General features: G+C 35.5%; 1 protein-coding gene across 8 annotated transcripts in view; it reads left to right on the top strand.

Moving 5' to 3' along the window:
• LMNTD1 (lamin tail domain containing 1) overlaps nt 1-22778 on the top strand; it is a 475302-nt gene that overhangs the window by 281841 nt on the left and 170683 nt on the right. For all 8 annotated transcript variants that reach the window (XM_079139428.1, XM_079139427.1, XM_079139422.1 and 5 more), the window contains one exon: nt 19873-20021. The gene's annotated coding sequence lies outside the window, so the exon portion shown is untranslated. The remainder of the gene's footprint in view (nt 1-19872; nt 20022-22778) is intronic.

The raw sequence follows: 22778 nt of genomic DNA, 5'->3' as shown, positions 1-22778 counted from the left end.
GTGAGAAATGCTGGTATGAGATTCAAAGGAATGAGGAATTGCTTCAAGCTGGTCATACTCTTCCACTGAAGGTCATAGCCCATGTCAGTGGACTCCTCTCCCCCTAGTCCTGTCTCTCTCTCCCTCTCTTCCTCCCTCCATCCTAGTAACAACTGCTTCCTCCCTTCACTCATTTACCCTTCAGGGTTAGCGGAACAATAGCTGCCTTCATCAACAGTGGGGCAGTGCACTGTCCTTTGTGGTTCCTTTATATCCTGTAACTAACCTTTTTATTAAACTGCCCTCAAATTATCCAATTAAAATGTGCCATCTGTTTCTTTCCAGCACTGTGACTGATAGAAAATGAAGATCAGAAATGCAACTTTGGACTTACTGGGTCTGAGATGGGAAAGGGGAGCAGAGAAGTGGATATTTGAGTCTGGAATTCAGAAGGGAAGCCTAGAGATAGGCATTTGGTGTCATCAGCAGAAAGAAGATATTTAGAACCAGCAGACTGATGAGATTACTGAGGGAATGAAGGAAGAAAAAGAAAAGAAAAAAAAAATACTAAGGTCTGAGCATTAGCCTCTCCGATGTTAAGAAGCTGGACAGATGTCCTAGAGGTCAACTGAGGAGAGCACATCCAGGAGGAGAGTGACCCACTGTGTCAAGAGGCCAGGCACAGACAGAATTAGGAAGTGGCCACTGAATTCAACAATATTAGGGCATCATTGACCTTAGTAAGAGTGGTGAAAGGTAACAAAAGCCTATTTAGAGTGAGTTTTAAAGAGAATGAGACCTGGGGAAGGCAATGTTAAGCAAATCTTGAATTGTGCTCCAAAGGAACATTATATGGGCTGGCTGGGGAGGAGAGAGCTAGTTTGCCTTTGTGTGTACTTATTTTTGTTTTATCAATATGAGAGAAGTAACAATGTGTTTGTATACCAATAAACTTGGTTCAGTAGAAAGAAAAAAATTAACAATGCACGTGAGAAATGGGAGAATGTCCAAGGTACAAGGAGAGAGATTTCTGAGATACAAGCAAAGAATACAGATGTTTTGTCCATAGTAACAAGCAGGAAGGCAGAGTGTGAAGAATCACAATTTCTCTTATGTGTATAGTTTTTCAATAAACCAAGAAGCGAAGTGGTCATCTGGGGGTGGGAGGGAGATGTTGGAAATTCAACAAATTGGGAAAACATTAGGGATGTTGGGAAATGTAGTCTGAATGCTGACGGTATCAAGGGACCCCATGAAGTTCATTATCATGAAGTTAAAGTAGTAAAGTGTTCAGTGGGAAGAATATAAATATGAAGTAAGCAGATAATTTGTTCAAAGAGGAGTTGGGGTTTTTCTAAGCAAGTATGACAAAACTATATGGCCTTGGCCAAGTTATTTAAACTCTCTCAACTTCTGTTTCCTTTTGTTTAAAATAAAGATAATAATACCATGAAGATTGGTATATTCATTAAACAACAAATATATGCTTATCACAGTGTCTGATTCATAGTAAACGCACAATAAATTTCTGCTAGAATTATTGTCAATAGAACATCTATTTATGAAAAAAATCCAAAATGCAAATCACATTTATAGGTAACAAATATTTCCATTGTGGAATTGCAGTTCCTTTCAACTTAGCACATGTCTTTTTAGCACGTGGGGACCTAGTGACTACATATATGGTGTTTTTGACTCAAATCATTTCTATTCTACTAGCCATCAGCCTGTCAAATATATCTCAGAGAATCATTTGTATATCTCTACAATGCTTCAATTCCATTGTAGAACAACATTTGGAAAACCCAGTCTGGTTAGTTTGTTAGAGAGACTTCTGACATTTGATCTTTTTGCTAAATTCTTGGCACTAGCTTTAAGGCAAATAAGAATTGAGTTGCTTGGATTAGTAAAACTTTGAAGTTATTCCTCTGTTCTTAACACTAGTACTTTAAAAATATAAATTCCATGCAAGAACAGATAGCTTGTATATCTACACTACCTTTCAAACATCATTTATTTTATTCTGGACATTGATTATACTTGATTAAGTGGCCTATATCAAATTACTTTGGCTGTATTTACAGTTAGTACATTTACTTCAAAGACTGCTTTGAAGAAATCTATGTTATCCACTGGTACATTCCTGAAGAGAATGATATTATCTTGGCTGAGACTTTCTTTTTCATTTGTTTCAGAAAAATTTGTACTCAATTGTTGAAGCGTTTTTTATTATGGCTGCTTTAAATCTTCACCATGCAATTCCAACATCTGATTCATGTTGAGTTTTCAATTGATTGTCTTTTCTCATGCAGATTGTGATTTTCTCAGTTCTTGGTATGACAGGTGATTTTCAATTGTATTCTGAACAATTTGTCTATTATGTTAGGAGGCTAAGTCCTATTTAAATCTCATTAATTTAGCAGGCAGTCACACTATTTAGGTTTAGCACATGGATCTTGGCCAACTCTTACCTCTTGTACATCCAATAGCAGTTTAATTTTCCAGAGACTTCATGGAATTTTTTTTGTCTACTTAGTTCATCTGGTACCACGGGTTCTCAATAATCTCTGCTGGTGCCTGAGGGGGTGAAGAGGTTTCCCCAGGCCAGGCTGCTGGATCTCTCTTGATATGGGAGGGCCATAGGGGAATTTCCCTTACTACCCCTCCCAAAATGCCACATATCTCTGGACAGGGAAGGGCAATCTTGAGCCTGTGGGGACAAAGAGTTTTCCCAGGTCAGGATGCATGCTGCTGCTGGATCTCTCTGGTGGGTTTCAACAGTCCCACCACCACCTAGGTGTCTCTAGGCTGCAAATGCAAATTTTAAATGCAAATCAGTCCCCCTTTTCTATAAAACAAAGTTCATAATTACTGTTAAGCCTAATAGTATCATTAAATACACAAATGTACAGCAAGTATTTCGTTGTTTTTATTTAAAATTTTTTCACTCACAGAAAAATTGGATGAATAACACTGAATACTCAGATCCTTATCTGGATTCACTTTCTGCAGGAATGGCAGATAAAATATAGGATTTCCAGTTAAATTTGAATTTCATATTAAAAACAAGTATTATTTTAAGTTTGAATATGTATGTAATATTTCAGGCAAACTTATGTTGAAAAAATTATTTGTTGTCTCTCTCAAGTTCAAATTTAACTAAGCATCCTGTGTTTTTATTTGGGAAGTCTGACAGCCCTAACTTAACCATTAACATCTGGCCTTACTTGTTCCAATCTTTTCTCTATATATACTTTTCCTTTGCCAAACCATCTGGGGAACATTTAAAAAATATAATTCCAAGCAGGTTTTATATGTGTATATGAAGCTTTTTTTTTTCCATTGGCATTTGAAACTACATTTTCCATTTGTTATTATATAGCACTCATTCCTCACCCTTGCCTGGACTCTAGGCTAGTTCTAGTGTACACCCACAATGTAATTACAAAACACTTCAAGTCCTATCACAAAAGCAGATGCTGTCAACAATAAAGCAACCCTCAAATGGCCTCTGAGCATGGTCCTAGAATTGATACTTATTCAAGCTGAGGGCAAGCATTCTGTGACAACTCCTGTATTAACTAAGCAACTATTATTGTTTGGTTCTTATAGATGTTCTAGATTTATTCCATTTCTTTAGTATGAGGAATCATGCTCAAATTATTCCTTATTTAGAGATATCCAAATTGGTAGGTAGTATAATGGAATGGTTAAGATCCTGAGTACAGAAGCCATAGTCATGTATTGAATCCTATCTCCCATCATCATGGATGGTCCAAGGAAGCTATTTAACTTTTTCTCATCTTAAGATGGAGTGAAATGTCTATCTTATGCATTTGTTGCAAGGCATAGGAGAGCACCATGCATGACACACATGTTGCCATGTTGCTCCACTATAATTTATCAGACTTTTGTCAAAGCCAGTTTTATATTATGCGTTCCCTATCTTTCCCTGGAAATAATTGCCACACTTTTATTTTGAAGACTTCTAAACCACAGTGAATGCTAACAACTATCTTCTAACATAGCTGAAAACTATGAAAACAGATTGGAGGGTAAAAGGATGAGGTCTCAGTTGTGTTCTTAGACACTTGACCCACATAGACATGGGTCAGAGACCACCAACTAGATGACAAATAGTAGAAAAAAATTAGTTCCATCAAACACCACATGGAGTATATTTGCATGGAGTATATTTGCATTCTAAATAGCTGAAAACTATGAAAACAGATTGGAGGATAAAAAGGATGAGGTCTCAGTTATGTTCTTAGACACTTCACCCAAACAGACATGGGTCAGAGACCACCAACTAGATGACAAATAGTAGAAAAAAATTAGTTCCATCAAACACCACATGGAGTATATTTGCATGTGTGCATGTGGGTGTGTACACACATGCACTAGTGATGAGAAAATGCTAAAACATTTAAAAGTTTATGTGCAGTGTATAGAAAATGGTTTTTCCTTCATGGTCCATATTAGTCAGGTATTTATCATGTCGACAAATCTAGTTTGGGCCATCAAACCTTTAAGAGTGTGGAGAAATTGAAACAGATTCAGGAAAAAAAAATCACAAATATGCAAATGTTATATGGAAAAATTTTAAATTAAAAGAAGGTCTAGGATGATTTGGTTTGTTTTCAAGAATAAAAATGGGTTTTCATGAAGACTCTTATCAACTATCTCTGTGTCCACACAGGACCAAACAACAGGGAAAGACTTTCATTAAGACAATGTTTTTACTTTGCATAAAGAAGAACTTCTAGAAAACTCTGTGGCAAAACTGTAAACTCAACTTCTGAGTTCAGTTATGGAATATGTAATGGAGGAGTTTTGCCTTAAAGCTTTCTAGATAATCACCAGCCCTGGCCATTTTCAATTTGGCATCTTCCTAAAAACCAAGGGACTGTACAAAATGAATGCCAAAGTTTCTTTCCAACTTTGAAATATAACTAGAAAATAACAAGAGAGGCTGCATATAGGAGATACATTGCACAATTTAAAATCTGCTAAATGAGTATGGAAGAGATGGGTCAGTCACAATGCTGAGGCGAGTATTTTGGCATGCTCTGGCTGTCACACCGAGCACAACATGAGACCCATCAATCAGCTTCGAACAGACAATTCCAGGTCAGCCAGACTGACAGGATTTTTAGTGCTGATTACATTGGATTTGCATTTGCTATTATGAAAGAAGACAACCCACAATTTCTTAGGACATAAATCAGCATGCTTGCCTTGACCAATTACTAGTGAAGCAAACAACAAAAAAAGTTGTCATTAAATTAACAATTCCCAGTATGGATGGGAATGTTTCCCTTATTAAATTCAGAGTGGATTCATTGCACGAACAATTTTGGTGTGGTGGCGCTCACTTATTATAGATTACTGACTTTCAGTGCCTGGCTGCCAAAATACTTTGGCTCATTCTCAAGGCCCAGCGATTGCATAAATTTTTCCTTTCCTCACACTCCACAGCCATTAATGATATCTCTAGGTTTCTTTTCTTCTCATGTTAAAACTATTACTTTTGTCTTCAGGCCCCTTAGAATTTCTGTGTACTATTTTTTTTCCTGAATTATATTAATAATGGTTCATAGACATGTATTGATTTTTTTTCCTGGTACTTGGGATTGAACCCAGGGGCTCTCTACCACTGAGCCACATCCATGTATCGATTCTTATGTCCCTCCCTAGAATGTGTGCCTTTGTCCCTTTTCTTGGCTTCTCTATTTTCTTAACCTATTCACAACCTCAGATACCCATCTTCTACAGGTCCTTATTTCCCATTTCATCTACACATCAACTGGCACAGACGTTTGTAAATGAAACGTTTATTTTTTAGTCAGTGTTTATTGACACTGAGCAGATCTGAAGGGCTCTGTTGACTGTGTGAACAATCAAAACAATAACAATGAGGTCAACCAAAACAAAAAGAAAAGCACAATAAGGCAGAACTTCATCTCTCTCATGACTGAGGTCTGGAAGTGGAAAGCCAGGGCAGGTAAGGAAGCTGCAGTGTTAGAAGGTCTGGAACTCCTTCTGTCCAGTTACTCTGCCCTCCTTAGCACAAGACCTCTTGGTCTGGTGGGTTGTCCTGACTTCAGCCATCAATCACATCTGTACTCCAGGAAGCAGGGTGGAAGCAGAGAAGGCAGGGCAGACTCCTTTCTAGACCATTTCCCAGAAATCCCACACAACATTTCTAGTTGATTTGCATTGGCCAGAACTTAATGTGAACATGCCTAGCAGTAGAGGAAGTTGGGAAGTGCAGTCTTTTATTTCAAGTGAACATAAGGCCTGCTAAGTATCAAAATTCTATTATCATTGAGAAAAGAATCACTAGACAATGGACAATGAGCAATCTCTATAACAGAGCCCAAATACTGCTTTGGCAAGAAGGCCAGATTCAGAGATTTAAACTGTCAACATGATGTGGGTGATTCCCTTTAGTAACTGTATACCAGGGGCTATTTGAAGTGCTTCATCATGAAATCCTCAAGAAAATCTGGGAAGAGGTTGCCACTATTATGTTGTAAGTTTTAAGAGTCCCATTTCATAGATGACAAGACTGAAATACATAGGAGACAAAAAAAAAAAAAAATACCCAAGCTATACAGTTAGCTCATAGTAAAACTGGTAATTGACTCAGTAATCAGATTCTTGGATGTGTACTCTGAACCATACTGCTGTGTTACCAGTAAAGCAGCAGTAGATCATTGCCTTGCTAAGAATTTTTCATCATAGACCATGGCAGAACCCTTACAAATTCTGTGGTGTCGTCCCTATTTTGATTGCACTCTCTCTCTCTCTCTCTCTTTCTCTCTCTCACACACACACACACAAACACACACACACACACACACACACACACACAAAGTCCCTGTATGTAAAAAAAATTAATATTTCTGCCTTCACTTGGACATGATAGGTAATTTTGCAGGGTTGCTATGAATCCTTACAATTATCTAATGGTGACATCCTGCTTCTATTTCGTCTTTCATTTGTCAAGTGTCGTCTTTATTTTTCTGCTTACTGGAAATGTGGAACTGTGTGAAGTTTATTTTAATTAAGTTCAGTGACTGCAGTGCATTCATTCTTTTGAAGCACTCTGTTCTTACAGCTACGCAGGACAGTTAAGATACACCCATGATTCAAAATGGTGCTGTCAGTCCATTTAGCTGGGGAAATAGCCATGTCATTGTGAAGCCTTGTCAGCTCAGACCCAGGACAGATGACAGGCTTATTGTAGAAAACAAGATTAAAAGGATTTAGGGGATTGATTTCAGTCTAGAGAAAGATGTTCTATTGTTTTGATTGCATGGGGAAAAAAATAAAAATTTTAGCCACTAGACAGTGACAGATATTTGGCAAATTGGAAGATATATCTTAGTTCACTGAGTGTCAAATTAATGGAATGCTATCTTAAGGGAAAAATAATTTCAAAACTATCTCTGTTTTTTAAAAAAAAATCCATAGTTTTTTCAAACACAACTATTGTATTACCTTCATAAGAAATCAAAACCTTCTTATCAAGGTCCATTGTATAAATATGTAGTGTTGGTTGAGGTGAGAAATAGTCTTCTTTTGAAATAAATTATGAAGGGTACAGAAGATTTAATGCTTTTGGAATTCATTATTATTTCAGACTGTTCTGAAGAAGGAATTTCATAGCTCTTTGTTTCCATAAATCATGGTATAGTTTTTCAGAAAGAACTGAAAGAAAATGAAATAAGGATAGAGATAGCTTTTAAAAATGTTTATTATTGGAATTGTCAAAAATATTAAGAGTAGAGATAAAGCTATTGTGATCTCCCATGTAACCATGACTCAACTTCGAGAGTTACCAAACATGTCTGGTCTTGTTTTATCTTCACCTCTACCCTCATATCCTTTCCTTTCAACATACTGAATTATTTTGGAATAAGTATCAAATATCATCTCACTTACCTGTGTATATGATCATTCTTCAGTACCATGAAGATAGGTTCCATGCCCCTGGTGACTGGAAATCCACCAATGCTCAAGTCCCTTATATAAAATGGTATGGTATTGGTATATAACCTATGCACGTCTTCCTATATAATTTAAATATCTCCAGATTACCTACAATACCTAATAGAATGTCCATGTTTTGTAAATAATTATTACACTATATTTTCTAAGAAATAATTACTGGGACTGAAGTCTGTCCGTGTTTACTTCAGATGCAATTCTTTCCCTCAGTATTTTCACTGTGGCTAGTTGAGTCCACAAATGAGTAGCCTATGCATATGGAGAGCTTTGATTTTTATCTTTTTTGCAGGAGTATTTTATACATGGTTTTGTGTACTTTCTATTCGATCACATCTGGAGGAACATATTGCTAAGTTGTCTCTTTTTTTGTGATGCCAAAATTGATCAGTTTTTGTTAGATTATGTTAACCAGATGTTCCCCTTATAAAGTTCCTCATCAGCTTTTCACCTAAAAACTTTAGTAGGTGTGGATGACAACCACCTAAGTCAGCTATTGTATTGAAGATTTCAAAATCTAGATAGCTCAATTCTGTAATTTATTTTTCTTTTATTAGCAGGAATTCTTGTATAAAGATGAGATGGCTTTCCTATGTCACCTCTGGTTGCCTTGAAGTGCCCTTTGTACAGTAGAGACATAGAAATGCTTGATTCTTCCTTTATCAATTTTCAAAATAATGAGCTCATTCCTTAAGACACTTTCTAAATTAGTATTGTAAACAAATGATTCTTAATTTTAATATATCAAATGTGTTGCAGGTGTCCTGTTTTTATTCCTTTCTATGTCCGAATTGTCCTGACTGCACAGTGAGAGCATTTTCAGGTTAGCTCCTTCTCGGGGCTTTCTGGTGCAGTGAGATACTCAAGCTAATTTTTTTCTTCCCCTAGGTCTTCAGTCATGCTTTTTTTAAGATCCTTTCTGTTGGGAATGTTATTTAGGATCCCCAGTCTGGTTGCTAATCATTGTTTCCAGACCTTTTCAGTAATAAAAGCTAAATTGTTGAGTTCATATTTCCAGTACAAGTTTGGTTACAAAATTTTTACTTATTCAGCTTATATTTATATTTTTTTCCCTTTTCATCAAATAATCTTGGTTTCTAAATGAAAAATTATTTGCTTTATCTTGTAATATTATTCAATGACAATATCTTAACACCAATATGATTACTGCAAAGACCTTCTTGCATTTCTTTTGTCCTAGAATATATTCCACTAAGGAAACACAACAAAATTACTGCTTAAAAGTCACTTTGATAGAGGGAAGGAAACAGGGGGAGGAAGGTGGGGAGGAAAAGCAGAATTTTGGGGGACTGAATTAGAGCAAATTTTATTCCATGCTTATATAATTATGTCAAAATGAACTTTAATATTATGTACTAAATTAATATTAGTAATAAAGTGAGCTAATAAAAAATAAATAAAAGTCATTTTGAAATAATCCTTCTTTGGGTGGTTAAGGCACCAACTCAAAAATAGTTAAGATAGGAACTGGACACAGTGGCACATGCCTATAATCCCAGTGGCTTGGGAGGTTGAGACAGGAGGATCGTGAGTTCAAAGCCAGCAACTTAGTGAGGCACTTAGCAACTCAGGAAGACCTTGTCTCTAAATAAAATATAAAAAAGGGCTAGGAATGTGGCTCAGTGATTAAGCACCTCTGAGTTCAATCCCCATTCCCCCTTCAAAAATGTTAGGTTTATTATTTTCTTTTAATGTTCTCATTTTAGAGATTGATTTTTAAGTTTTGATTTTGTGAATGATCTACATTTATTTCCAGAATAAAATCTATAAGATATTTTAAAAATCTAACTTTTATCCCTATCGTCTCCCCCAATTTCTAGTGACATAAAAGGAAACAATTGTTTTTACTTTATGGTTTATTTTGGCATTTTGAAAATAAGCATGTATGAGCGTGTGTGTGTGCGTGTGTGTGTGTGTGTGTGCACATGCATGTTTATAGTATCCCTCTTTCTTAGCTGTGAGATGGGATAGTAAACACTGAACACATTGCTTTTCTCATTTAACAATATATCTTTGTGATCATAGCTGCATAGTGCTCATTTTAATGATATATTCTGAGCTTATTTAAATTATCTACATTTGATAGGTATTTGGATTCTTCTTAGTTTCTTTTGCTATTGCACCACTGCTATAATAAACAGTTTACTTCACCAATTACAATATATTTGACTAATTTTAATTAAGACATTTAGATTATTTCACATATTTCCTTTTATAAACCAAAATGTTGGAAACATCCTTGCATATGCAACTTTGGTTATCTTACTATATTGAAAGGTTCCTAAGAGTAAAGTATTTTATTTGTGCTATATATATAACACAAAACTAATTCATCTTAAGGCATTCTGGACTCGATTGATTAAGCTAAACAAGTCTTGAAAAAAATATCAGGAAAGCATGTTCATATTTTTAGAAAACATGCACATATCAATATATTAACAATTTTCAAGACCAACAAAGTGAAGATGTTTTTCTACCAAATAGCTCTTTTATATTTTGCTTATAGAAACTTTTTTTTCAACAGAAGTTTTTTCCAAATAAATACTGAACAAAATCAGTGGAAGAGAATAAAAGATGAAGGCATACTATGTATTGAGGAGCTACCATACTCAAATTAGACAAACAGAACACAGAAGTTACTTGAGAGCCCACTATGTGGCAAACTGCTGGATCTGGGATCATATTTAATAAAACATATGGCTTCCTTCTCACAAGGAACTTATTTTCTAGTGTGAAAACATTTGGGGGAAGATCCACTCAATAAACACATGTAGAAAATATAAAAGTTGAGTACCTCTTATCTGAACTACTTGGGATCAGAAGTGTTAGATTTCAGATTCTTTGGGATTCTGGAATATTTGTATATACATAATGAGGTATCTTGGGGATGGGACTCAAGTTTAAACATGGAATTCATCTACTTTTCATATATTTATATTATATGCATCACCCCAAAGTAATTTTATACTATACTTTATTAATATGGTATATGAAGCAAAGTATCACAGGGTGGAATTTCCCAGTTGTGGTCTCATAGCACTTGGAAAATTTTGGAGCATTTTAGATTTCAGATTAGGAAAGATCAACCTGAAATGTATTTTAGGACACTAATTACGTTTGGAAAAAAATCCTTAGAAGGAGAAAGGGATGGACTCATTGTTCAAGTGAAATATTTAGCTTTAGGTAGAAACATGGATTATTGGTTTGGGGATGGGGAAATATTACTACATCTGATTTCCCCAGGGAGCATGCAGTGGTGGTAGGGGCTACCCAGAGATTTGAAGCAATTGACTTGGGGAGTGGAAAAGTAGAGTTACCAGGGGAATGTAGTTAATACTATCTTTTGTACTTCACTTATGAGATGTTATTTAACATAGAATGTCTTTCAACACCCTTTGCTAAAGGTGTTACCTATGATCTGGCCATAGGGCTAAGAACATTTTTTACACCCCCACTAAACTGATCAGAACAAGAATTAACACTGGACTTGACTGGCAAGTCTTAGATTGCAATGCTAGATTGGCATATCACCTCTGACATGGAATTAGGAAACAAAGATAATGAATTGGAAGCCAATGCAGAAACTGAAGGAGTATACTCAGAGGGGCATAGAGGTATATAGAGTTGGGGGCCATGACCAGCTAAAGTAGAAGGAAGCTGCAACTGTGCTTAAGCTAAAGGGATCTTCCAGAAAGAATAGGATGGGTATGAAGAGAGAGGAAGAGAAGGAAGAGCAGTGGGGCGGGATACCTATAGCTACCTCATTCCCTGAACCATTCTAGGCCTTCCTTCCTCCAATCAGCACATTTCCTTAGAGCAAGTCACATCTATTCTTTCCTCTTTGCTAAGTGCACACTGATTTTTGTCTAGGAATACTCTTCTTCCTGAGGTCCATGAACTTTGGATGGAGTTGACTCATCTGTCACTCCATTCTTGGAATGAATCAATTTTTGGTTTAATATCAGTTTCTTAACCATAGTAATTAGTTCAAGGAAGACTATACAATGTAATCAAAGTCAGTAAAATGCAATGGGGGGGGGCATTTGTTGAAACATTTGAGAAAGAAACCATTAACTGTAAATGTTGAGAAGATAGAATAATGGCTATTTTGCACCATGAGAAGAGAGTTAAGAACTGAATCAAAAAAAAGATAAAATCAGCAGCTAAGGAGAAAGAAGTCCAGATCAGGTTGCTGTCAGGACCTGTCAGGACCACCTGAATTTGCTTAGTCCTGATGCTAAAGGATACAACTAAATAGAGTATGGACAGCATAGGTCCCATATCTGAATCTTAAGAAACACAGAAGCCTTTGATTGGAAAAACAATGTAAAAAATGGTAGAGATAGAGAGCTAGATTCTGAATCCAAAAAAGAAAATTTATATAAATTCAATTGGGACCTTATCTCTGAAACTTTTCTTTCCATAAAATTCTTAGCATTTCAGATTTTCTGTATCCTTCATTTGCCTCCAAAATACTCCTGATTTTTTTTTCCCCCTAGAGTCCTTTGTTTTCCTCTTTGTTGGCAAAGAGATGAGATGATCAAAGTTGTTCCTTGGCTTCTAAAGTTTTATCCCTATAACTGCAGGTGTAAAATGTTTTATCCTCTGCCTTCTTACCTGAGCATCTGGAGATCTGAGTTTTAGGTCTGATTATATCTCTGATCAGCCCTATGATCTTATATGCTCATCTTTCTTCTCCACTCACTGCAGCTTATTTGCAAATAATATTATTTGCAAAGAAGGAGGCCCCAGCGGTGACCTCTAAGGCAAGAACAGAAAACATCTGGTATTCCTGTTCCCATCTCCCCTTCCCACCCAGTCTAGACTAGACTAGGAATCACTGTGCCTGTGTGTTGTCTTAGAAAATTCTCATGTTTGTCTTATCTGCTTTGAGATTTCTGTGATACCCTGGGGGGGAAAAAAAAAACTGCTTAATTTAATATCTCAATATCTTTACCTTTCTATCCTAGAAATCAGCTTCTACCCATGGATAATAGGTAGCAATCAGAAAAGAAAATTAATCTGAAGACTTTAAAGTTTTATCTAAAAGCTTAATATCAGGGAATGGGCTTTATAAATTCTGACAGATTCTACCACTAAGTATTGCTGAAATAAGAAAATGACACCATTCAGTAAATAGTGAGGCAAATATTCTTTTCTTAAGGACCTTACAATTTGAAATAAGGACTAGAGTTATTGTGAAAGTCAATCTTAAAATACACAGTCAACTATGGCTGTTCTTAGTACTTAAACAATAACCAAGAACAACAACATCTATTTCCCCATGATTATTTCCATTGCCACCAGTCTGGTCCAGGCCCTTAACATTGCAAAAAAAGTTATAATTTGCTTTTCTTATTAATTTGTTTCACTTGCTTCCCCACACACAACACAATACACCACAAATGCTCATATTGGCCTTGCTGGGGCAATAGGTTGTCACAGCATCTCTGGTTGAAACCCAAGCTCCATGTGTCAACTCCATGAGCCTCTGTGATTTGGTCCACACCTGCCTTAAATGTCTCTACATGAGCTTTCTGCTTAGCTCATTAAATCCTACAGTCAGGAAGTATTATGGGGTCATTGTTCTGTAGTAGGTTCTATGCTGTGGTTGGGTATGCCATGAGTAATGTGTCTCAGAACTAATATTCAACTGGATCAGCTAGACAAGTAAATGAATAAGATACACTGGAATGAACTGTTCCACAGTTGGGACCCCAAGGCAGTGGCAACTTACCCAGTTCTGGAGACCCCAATAAGGCTCCCTTGAAAAAGATATTACCATTCTTGAGCCCTTCAAAACAGGTAGATTGCTGTGCTCATTCGCACTACATACATGAAACACCATTCAAGGCCAGCTCAAACTCAGTATGTGAAATGTTTCCCCCCAACGCTGAGCTAGTACCTACTGGTCTCCCCTCCTGCTTCTAAGCTACTCTATAACTAAGTAATGCATTTATTCATTCCTTCAACAAATATATATTGTATCTTATTATGAACCATGACTAGGCCCTAAGACCCAACAGTGAACAGTGAAGTCCCTGTACTCTGGTACTTAAACATTTCAATGTAATGAGTGTAAAAGTATCAAACAAACGAAGTATATACTATGTTAGATGGTAGTATATCCCCTAGAGAAGAATAAAACAGGGTCGGAAATAGTAGGTGATGCTATTATATAGGGAGAAGGCTCCCCTGCTAACATGACATTTGAACAGAAATGTAAAAAGTGTGGAAGACTAAGGAAAAATTTCCAAGCTGAGGGAACATCAAGTGCAGAGATCATGAGACCAAGGGTATGTTTGGAGACATAAGCATAGAGCTGACTGGGTATCACTCATTTGACTTCTCATGGGGTATCAGCTTGATTCACTACTGACCTTTCGTGTGGGTTTGAGCTGTTCCTTTCAAAAATGTTTTCAGGTATTGAAGCCAAGAACTGTAATTTCACTCTCTCTATGATGTTGTTGCCATTCTCTGCACCTCCAAATCCCCTGGAGTCAGTCCAGCATCTTTATGAGGCCATCAGAGGTGTTTGCTGATTGAAGGAAGCAAGATATATTCATGTTCTTGATGAACTACATATGCTATAAGAAATTAGAACGTTCTTTAACTGCCTTGTATTAAGAGATAACACTCCATAACCACCAAAAGAAAAGGATCTGTGCTGGGGAGGGAGATTGTAGAAACACAGAAAGTATCCCCAGAGTACTAATTTCAGGAGTCTGAAGGTCTGTTTTTATGGCAAGAATGAACATTTCTGTGTTTCTGCAGATTTTAATGTAGTAGGGCTGCCTGGAAACAAGATTGGATAGATGCCTCCAAAAAAAGTGATTTAGTGAATTGCAGTCTGTAGGTTGATTAAGTATTGATCAGGGCCCAGCCTGGGTCTGAAACCGCCTCAGAACTACCTTGTGAATAGGCCATAAAGCAACAGACTTGCCACTGATTTATCTGGCAGTCTCAGTGGGAATGCTGTGAAATCCTTAGGAATAAGTTCAGAAAGTTTGAAAATTTGCTTAAATGCTAAACTTTTTAAAGATCTATACTCCTAATATCACTAAGACAAATAACGATTTTAACTAATGAACAAATGACTTTGAACACACTGGATTCCCTCTTATTTGAGGTTCAAGAGGTACCTGATTTCACTGGGACTTCTTTAGGATAAGTTTACGATGCAAATTTTTAGTTGCCAAATTTGAATGGATATCGTTATAGAACAGCAGTGTAGTCTGTGGACCCCTGGGGATCCTGTGCCGTCATATTATTTTCCTATGGTGTTAAGATGTTATTCTCTATTTACTGTGTGACATCTGCACTGATGTACAAAAAAAGCAAAGTGGATAAAAAGGCTGGTGTTGGAACAGGAACCAGGGAGCAGCACCAGTTGATGAGCACTTCATTGCCTTGTGCTCACTGTGAGAAAAAGGTGCAAGTCTTACTTAACCCATGAAGTCCCAAGTTTTCAGTTCTTCAAATACTTCCATGAAATTGACACAAGTATATTAAAATGGGTTGGAAATCATAATCTAAAACTTACTTATCCTTTACATATATTTTCTTATATAATATGGAAATAGACATATTTTTTCAAATTCACTAATCATTCACCTATTACTTTTCTCAAAAGAGTAGAACTCTAAAAACATAATAGTTGTTTTAAAAGTTACCATAAGTGGTATATTTTTTGCTCAACTTAAGTTTTTATAAGTGTCCTGCATGTGGGACTATGAGAATTAATGGATTAATAATTCCCCTGATAAAACAGGAAAATTTATTAAATCTCAACCTTAAGTACGCATCTTTTTAATGTTCTGTACACAGTAAGTGCTTCTTCTGCAAACCAAAATTACAATGCTTTTCTATAGGAGACGTCATTCTTTACCTTCAAAATGGAACAAGATTTTTACTGAAAAGAATGGCTACAGAGTATTGTTTTATTTAAAAAAAATGAATGAAGTGAGCCTGTCACTTCAAGGAAAATAATTGATATTTGTTGCCAATAATAAAATTCAAGCATTCAAATGAAAATTTAAATTTTGTTAAGTTACCTATAACTGTGAGCTTAAAGCATCTCAAAACTCAAAAGGACTTTCATTATGAGATCTGTTTATTGTGTGGATATTAATGAAGATGATACTTTCATATTGTTTAATGAAATGTAGCAACATTAAGAAGATCTGCATAACTCATTGAACCAGTATTTTTAAACAGCAATGTTACTGTTTCAAGTTACAAGATGATGAATGGGTGAAAGGTTCACTAAGGAGTAACATCTGCCAGTGGATTTTACATTGCACAATAAGAAAAATTTGTTGATAAGGTTTCAGACTCCACAATAAAATAACCATTTAAAAATTAGCACTTGTGAAGTTTGGGTATAGAATCAGAAAGGAAAGTTACAATTATCTGAAATATCATTAAAATATTCCTTATTTTCTAATCACAAGTCTGTGTGTTTTCAATATACTTGAAGCAAAACTGTAGCACATTGCAACAGGTGGAATGTAGAAGCAGTTATGTAAATCCAACCATATTCAATTAATCCAAACATTTATAAGATTTACAAAAATATTAAAATGTGACTTTTTCCTAAAATTTTTGTTTTGGAAAATATTCGTTTTATTTTTAATAACATAGGTTATTTTAATTAGCATGCAATGAGGTTGTCACTATAATTTTTAATGTTTTAAAATTGAAATTAATTAATAAATATTTGAATATTCTTTGTTTTAACTTTCAAAAAATGTGAATATCAGCAAATAAATCAATACAGACAAGTCCCATTAGGGTATGAACTCTTTAGGTTAACATAAATAAAAACTCTTCAGGATCCTCATCATATTTGGAATGTAAAGTTTCCTGAGCTCAAAATATGTGAGAATTGGTGCTATGCAAGTTTAATAATTATTATATAATGAATATCTATATATTATTCTGGGTTCTTCAGAGAAACAGAACAAATTGATTTTGTAAATTTGATGTAAATTCTTATATAAATTCCATGTAATGTATAAAAATATAATAAAATAGTTCACAATGTAACAGGTATATACACATCTATTTATGCATATTTTACACACATATGTAAAATATAAAGTATATTTATGTTAATACTAAAAAATAAGGAATTGGCTCATGCAGGTATGGAAGTTAAGAAGTTCCAAGATCTGTAGCTGGAGATCCAGGAGAGTTGATGGTATAAATTTCAGTTCTAGTCTAAGGCTGAAGGCTGGAGAAGACCAATGTCCCAGCTAGAAGACAGGTAGAGAAACAATTCTCTCTTACTCAGTGTGTTGTTCTATTTAGACCTTTAACAGGTTGAATGAGGCCTGCCAACATTAAAAAGGGTAATCTGCTTTAATTAATCTGCTGATTAAAATGTTAGTTTCATCCAGAAACAGTCTTACAGATAAAGAATAATGTTTGACTCTGTCTGGGCATTCAAATTGACCCATAACATTAACTATCACAAGCAGCAAACCAAAACAATTTCACTTTCCCTTTTTCCTATGAATGAATACATAGATAAGAGGAATCCATATATGCATGGATAAATGATTAGGTAGTTACATTTTTCCTGCTTCAAACCTGGGGATTAGGAGGTTAAGTTAATTGCAAGCTCAGTTCAAATCAAAGATGCCTGTTTATTTTCTCTTACCCATTCTTATTTCCTATTCCTTCTACCCCAAAATCAGCTCTTGTGATGTTTTCTGTATATCCTTTCTTTCTCTTCTGGTATATGCACTGGTAAAACATGCATATGGTTTTATGTTGCATATATTTCCATTTACATAAATAGTATTGTGATATATAGAATTCCCCCATATTTCATCTCAGCACTGTTAAGTTCTATCCTCATTATGTCATGCCAGTAAGAAAGGCCACAAAGACAACTCATTTGACTGATGTGCATTTTTCTCATCACACATATGCAGCTAGGGATTGGTTGACAGCATTATATTTTACTTTTTAATAAGACAAATATGAAAAACCATCTTTAAGCTATAAAATTTATACAGCCTACTCCAAAATTACTTTACCATTTCTTCTCAAAGTTCACGTCATCATACAGCTTTTATTGGTGATCGCTGTGTGCTGCATAGTTTTTTGCACCGTGAAAGTATCCAAGAAACAAGAGCCAGACCACAGGACTTCAGAAATCTTGCTTTCACACTGTGATCTTGGGCAAGTTGCTTAATCTGAGTTGCAATCTCTTTATTCTGTAAAGTAAGGTTAAAAATAGTACCTCCTTCAGAGCATTGACATAAGGATTAAAATTAATTCATATTTGTAAAATGCCTGGCACATAGGAAGCATTACATTGGTGTTTGTGAAATGAAATGAAGGAAAAGAACCTGCCATCTAAGAACATTGACTTGTTCTTGGGAATCATAGAACATCCCTTGAGAGCATTTCTCCCCTTTATCTTCCTGAGAAATATTCTTTATTTGTATTTATTTTGTAGTCATAGATGGACAGAATGTCTTTATTCATTTGTTTTTATGTGGATTGAATCCAGTGCCTCACTAGTGCTAGGCAAGCGCTCTGCCACTGAACTACATACAGCTCCAGCCCGAGAAAATGTTTTCATATTAAAAAGTCACAATAGATATGGATAGAATTAGTAGCATTTTACTCTGCTATTTTATGATCTTTATAGTTATTTAGAATGTTTAAAAACTTTATATTAATGGGCTGGGATTATGACTTAGTGGTACAGCACTTGCTAGCATGTGTGAGGCACTGGGTACAATTCTCAGCACCACATATAAAAAAAATGAATAAAATAAAGGTCCATCAACAACTAAAATTTTTTTTAAAACACTTTATATTAAATATACTAACTGTCCAAATTCTCTGTATATGAATCAGGCACAGAAATTTATAAGTCCAAAAGAATCATGTGCTATGTAGACTAAGAAAATAAAAGAATTGTGCACTTCACATCAAATATAGAAAGTTATCAAACTCCCTAGGCCCCAAAGTCATCTTTCTTTCCATCAAGACATTGCAACTTCCATCTTCCCTTCTAACCACAGAAAATGGAAATTCCCAGTGCCAGGTGCTGTGAAGTCAGAGCCACTACAATGGCATTCAGGTGCTTTCCATTACTGAGTAATTCCTGGCAAGAGGTGTTACATTTTCCTCTGTTTTTATTCTTTTCACTGATGACAATGTCATTCTGGAAGCACTAACTTAACTTTAACTTTAATATCTGGAAGATATTAGAAAAAAAATGAGCTTTTTGGGGTTTGAAGAAGTATTTCAAGTAGAAGACCAACTGTGGGCGATACTTCCTAATTTGAAAATCAAGTTAAATTTAATTGTTCCAGACTGTTTTCCATGAAAGATGTTGCTAACTTCCTTTCCAAGAGTGCTTACAATCACTTACTTTTCAGGTTGGGTGCTCTGGGATAAAGCCAGATTAAGTCTGAGCTGTGAATTTTACAAATACTCTTGTTTAACATATAATCGATTTAAATAGAGCCATTCCACAAAATGCAAACATGGTAATTGGTGCAATTTTATTTTCTGTATGAAACAGCACACAAGAATATGCTAGCTTTGACTTTCTGGATCTGCACAGCCAGAAGTCTTGCAGAATAATCACTGAAGTTCAAATTAAAGCCCCAGATGGAAATACAAACAGGGGCCACCACTGTGCCTTTGTCATGCTTCGAAGCTTAGTTCTGGACAGAAATGTGTTTCTGGTTAAAATGTAATCATTTCCAATTCCTTCTGATCACTGGGTCATATTTGAAAGAAACAGCCTGAGGACTACAATTGCTTTTAATTACCACTGAATGTTGATTGAAATGATCATTTCCTTCCTATATGTTTGTGTTTTTGCAGAACCAACAAAAATAATGATACGGCCTCTTTATGTTTTAAATATCTTTTGGGAAAGATCTTGGTTGGACACTACCCTCTGTGGATCAGAGTACCTTTGTCAGAACTGGATTTTCCTAATTTCCCTCACTAAGGATCACAGAAAGAGCAAGGTCAGTTTAACATCACCCAATGGTCAAACTTTTTAAAAAAATTTAGTTGGTGTTCCTTTTTATTTAGTAAAGTTCAAGGGAGTTTGCTTCTCCAATTAAAGAATTTAAAAGTGAGATACCTTGTACAAGGTTTTATTCTAATGCCACCACACTCCTACTTTCCCACACCTTTAAAAAAAATGAATGCACCAAGATTATCAAGATGGACAAGTAAAAAACAAAAACGACTCTAAAACTTCATGCAATACTTTGAAATTTTACATTAGTTTTGATCTTTATATATTAATGAACTGTAATAAATAACAACTGTTTCTCTCCTAAGCTGGGGCCTGAAAAAGTAGCCTAAAACTCAACAGGAAAGAGTGGTATCCAAGATCCACTCAAAATAGGAAATAAATGGAAAATGCAAAGATGGGGCGTGGCCTTACGTGATTTATTCTCCTGGGACTCAGTTCTGTAGAGTCCATGTAATTAAGTACATATGCTTTTTGATGTTTTTCTGATTATTTCAAGATTTCTATTACAAATTAGAGAAAAATATCTTAGAAATTTGATTCTATTATAGAAATACATGAGCTCTAAAATGAATCCTGTATTTAGGCTTCTGCAGGGACCTTTGGCAATAAAGAAAGGAAATTTGTGGCTTTGTCTCATAGAGCAATATGTTTAATCAATTCACAGAATGTTAGTTAACAACATTAGTTACAAAGTCAAATATAACTAAATGCTTCAAATGCACCTAATTCCTCTAACTCAACTTCTCTGTGCTCCCATGTTCTCACCTGATAAGTGGCTAATTATAGGCCCTCCCTCAAGAGCTCTGGGTAGAATTAAATAAGATAAAATGAAGTGTTTGGCACAGTAGCCAAAACATAGTCCCAAATAACAATTATTGCTTTTATGCTTGGCTTATGGCAACACACACAAGAAAGAAGGCCCTACCTTTAGGAACATTATCCTCTCTCTGTGGTTTTGATCACATACGTGAAAATTAAATATACTGGAAATTGAACTCTGATCCAGTAAGTCTAATAAAATCTTTTGACCAGGATGTAAGAAGTTGTTAAGGGGTAGAGAGGATTTGAACTGGACCATAAATGAAACAGAATTCAGACACTGAAAAACCAGGTGTGGTTTGTTCCAAATAAGAGCACTGGAGGGAAAACTTTCATATTCTTGGGACTTTGGGAGATTTCTCTAGAACAATGAATATATTTCTGGGGGCTGTTTCTGCCTCTTGGGTAGTTTCTTCACATGTACATACTGATTAGTACAGAGTTGAAATGATAGCATTTGAAAAAAAGCATCAAGTTTCAAGTTTCCATCTCAGTGTACTGCTTTGAAACCCCTAAAAATGTTGGTATTTAAGAGAGCAGTGCCTGGAAGAGGCGGGGTCGTGAGCAGAAAGGACAGCAGTAAAGGGTTCTCTCTCTGCTCTGTGCCCTGGACGCTGTGTTTAGGCAATGAGCTAGAGCAGTCTTGGGCCATGGTTCCTTGTGTTTCTTCTTTTGGTGATCACGGTCTTGTGGAATCTGTTGCCTAATGTCTAAACACTGTTTTTTCATATACTTTATATTTGTCTAAAGTAAAGGAAATAAGTTCCTGTTAATATATTCTGACCAAAAGCTGAGGTCCCCAGTCGTTTGTTTTTCTATGAGAGGGCACCATGTCTTTTTTACCTCATAGACCAAGAATTTTAGAGCTCCAGTGACTCTTAGAGGTCACCTAATCTAAGTCAATACTGGTCTCTGGTAAGTGATACTCCTGGAAAACAGATGCATACAAAAATATGCAACACAGGACGATGTTTGGATCCAGCTGGGTCTCTAACAAGTCACACCACAACTGTTAAAATAGAATTGTCAGTGAAGGCATTAAAGTAGAGTAAAAATTCCTGGGCATTGCCACCAGTTAACTTGTCTTTGGGAGGTGTTAGTGATTATCTAGGCAACACAACTTCTTCTAAAGGGTTTTGAAATGAAAATAAACCACAGTTTTGTTCTGCTGGCTGTTGGTTTCCATTCCTATCCAATGTTCACACCACTGGATTCCTTCTCCATTCCAGGTACCATTTAAGCATGTGTGCCTCCAGGTTTTAACTTGCTACTTTTCCCCTTTATAAAAATATGTATGCAGAATAGTTTAAGATGGTTCCAAAGAATCCTTGTAACTTTTATGAGTCGCATCTCAATCTTCTCCTTTCCAATATGCACATGCTTTAGAGCAAATTATTATCACATTATTTTAAAAAAGAAAAAAAATTAAAACTTATGGGGAAATAATTGAATACATGGTTTTTCCCATTTCTAAATCCACACCCATATTTTTTCAATTACTCAGACTATTAAAGGACTTTTGATTAAACTGTGTATTAACCCTTTGCTATATTTTATAGAGAACAACTTGAGATTTTTTGGTAGCAGGGATAGAACTCAGGGGCACTTAACCACTAAGCAACATCCCAGCCCAGTTGCTTAGGACCTCTCTAAGTTGCTGATGCTGGCTTTGAACTTGAAATCCCCCTGCCTCAGCCTCCTGAGCCACTGTTACAGACCTGTGCCACCATGCCCAACAGAACAACTATTTTTTTTAAATTATTAATTCATTTTTAAATAATTAATTTATTTAATTAATTAATTAATTTAATTATTTAATAAATTAAATAATTAATTTAATTTATTTAAAATTAATTTAAATAATTAATATTTAATTTATTTTATTTAAATTATTAATTTCTTTTATAGACTACATTTTGAT

Source organism: Sciurus vulgaris, assembly GCF_902686455.1.
Source record: "Sciurus vulgaris genome assembly, chromosome: 5".
Taxonomy (NCBI): domain Eukaryota; kingdom Metazoa; phylum Chordata; class Mammalia; order Rodentia; family Sciuridae; genus Sciurus; species Sciurus vulgaris.
Note: the sequence above shows the minus strand (reverse complement) of the source record. Positions and strands in the feature narration are given on the sequence as shown.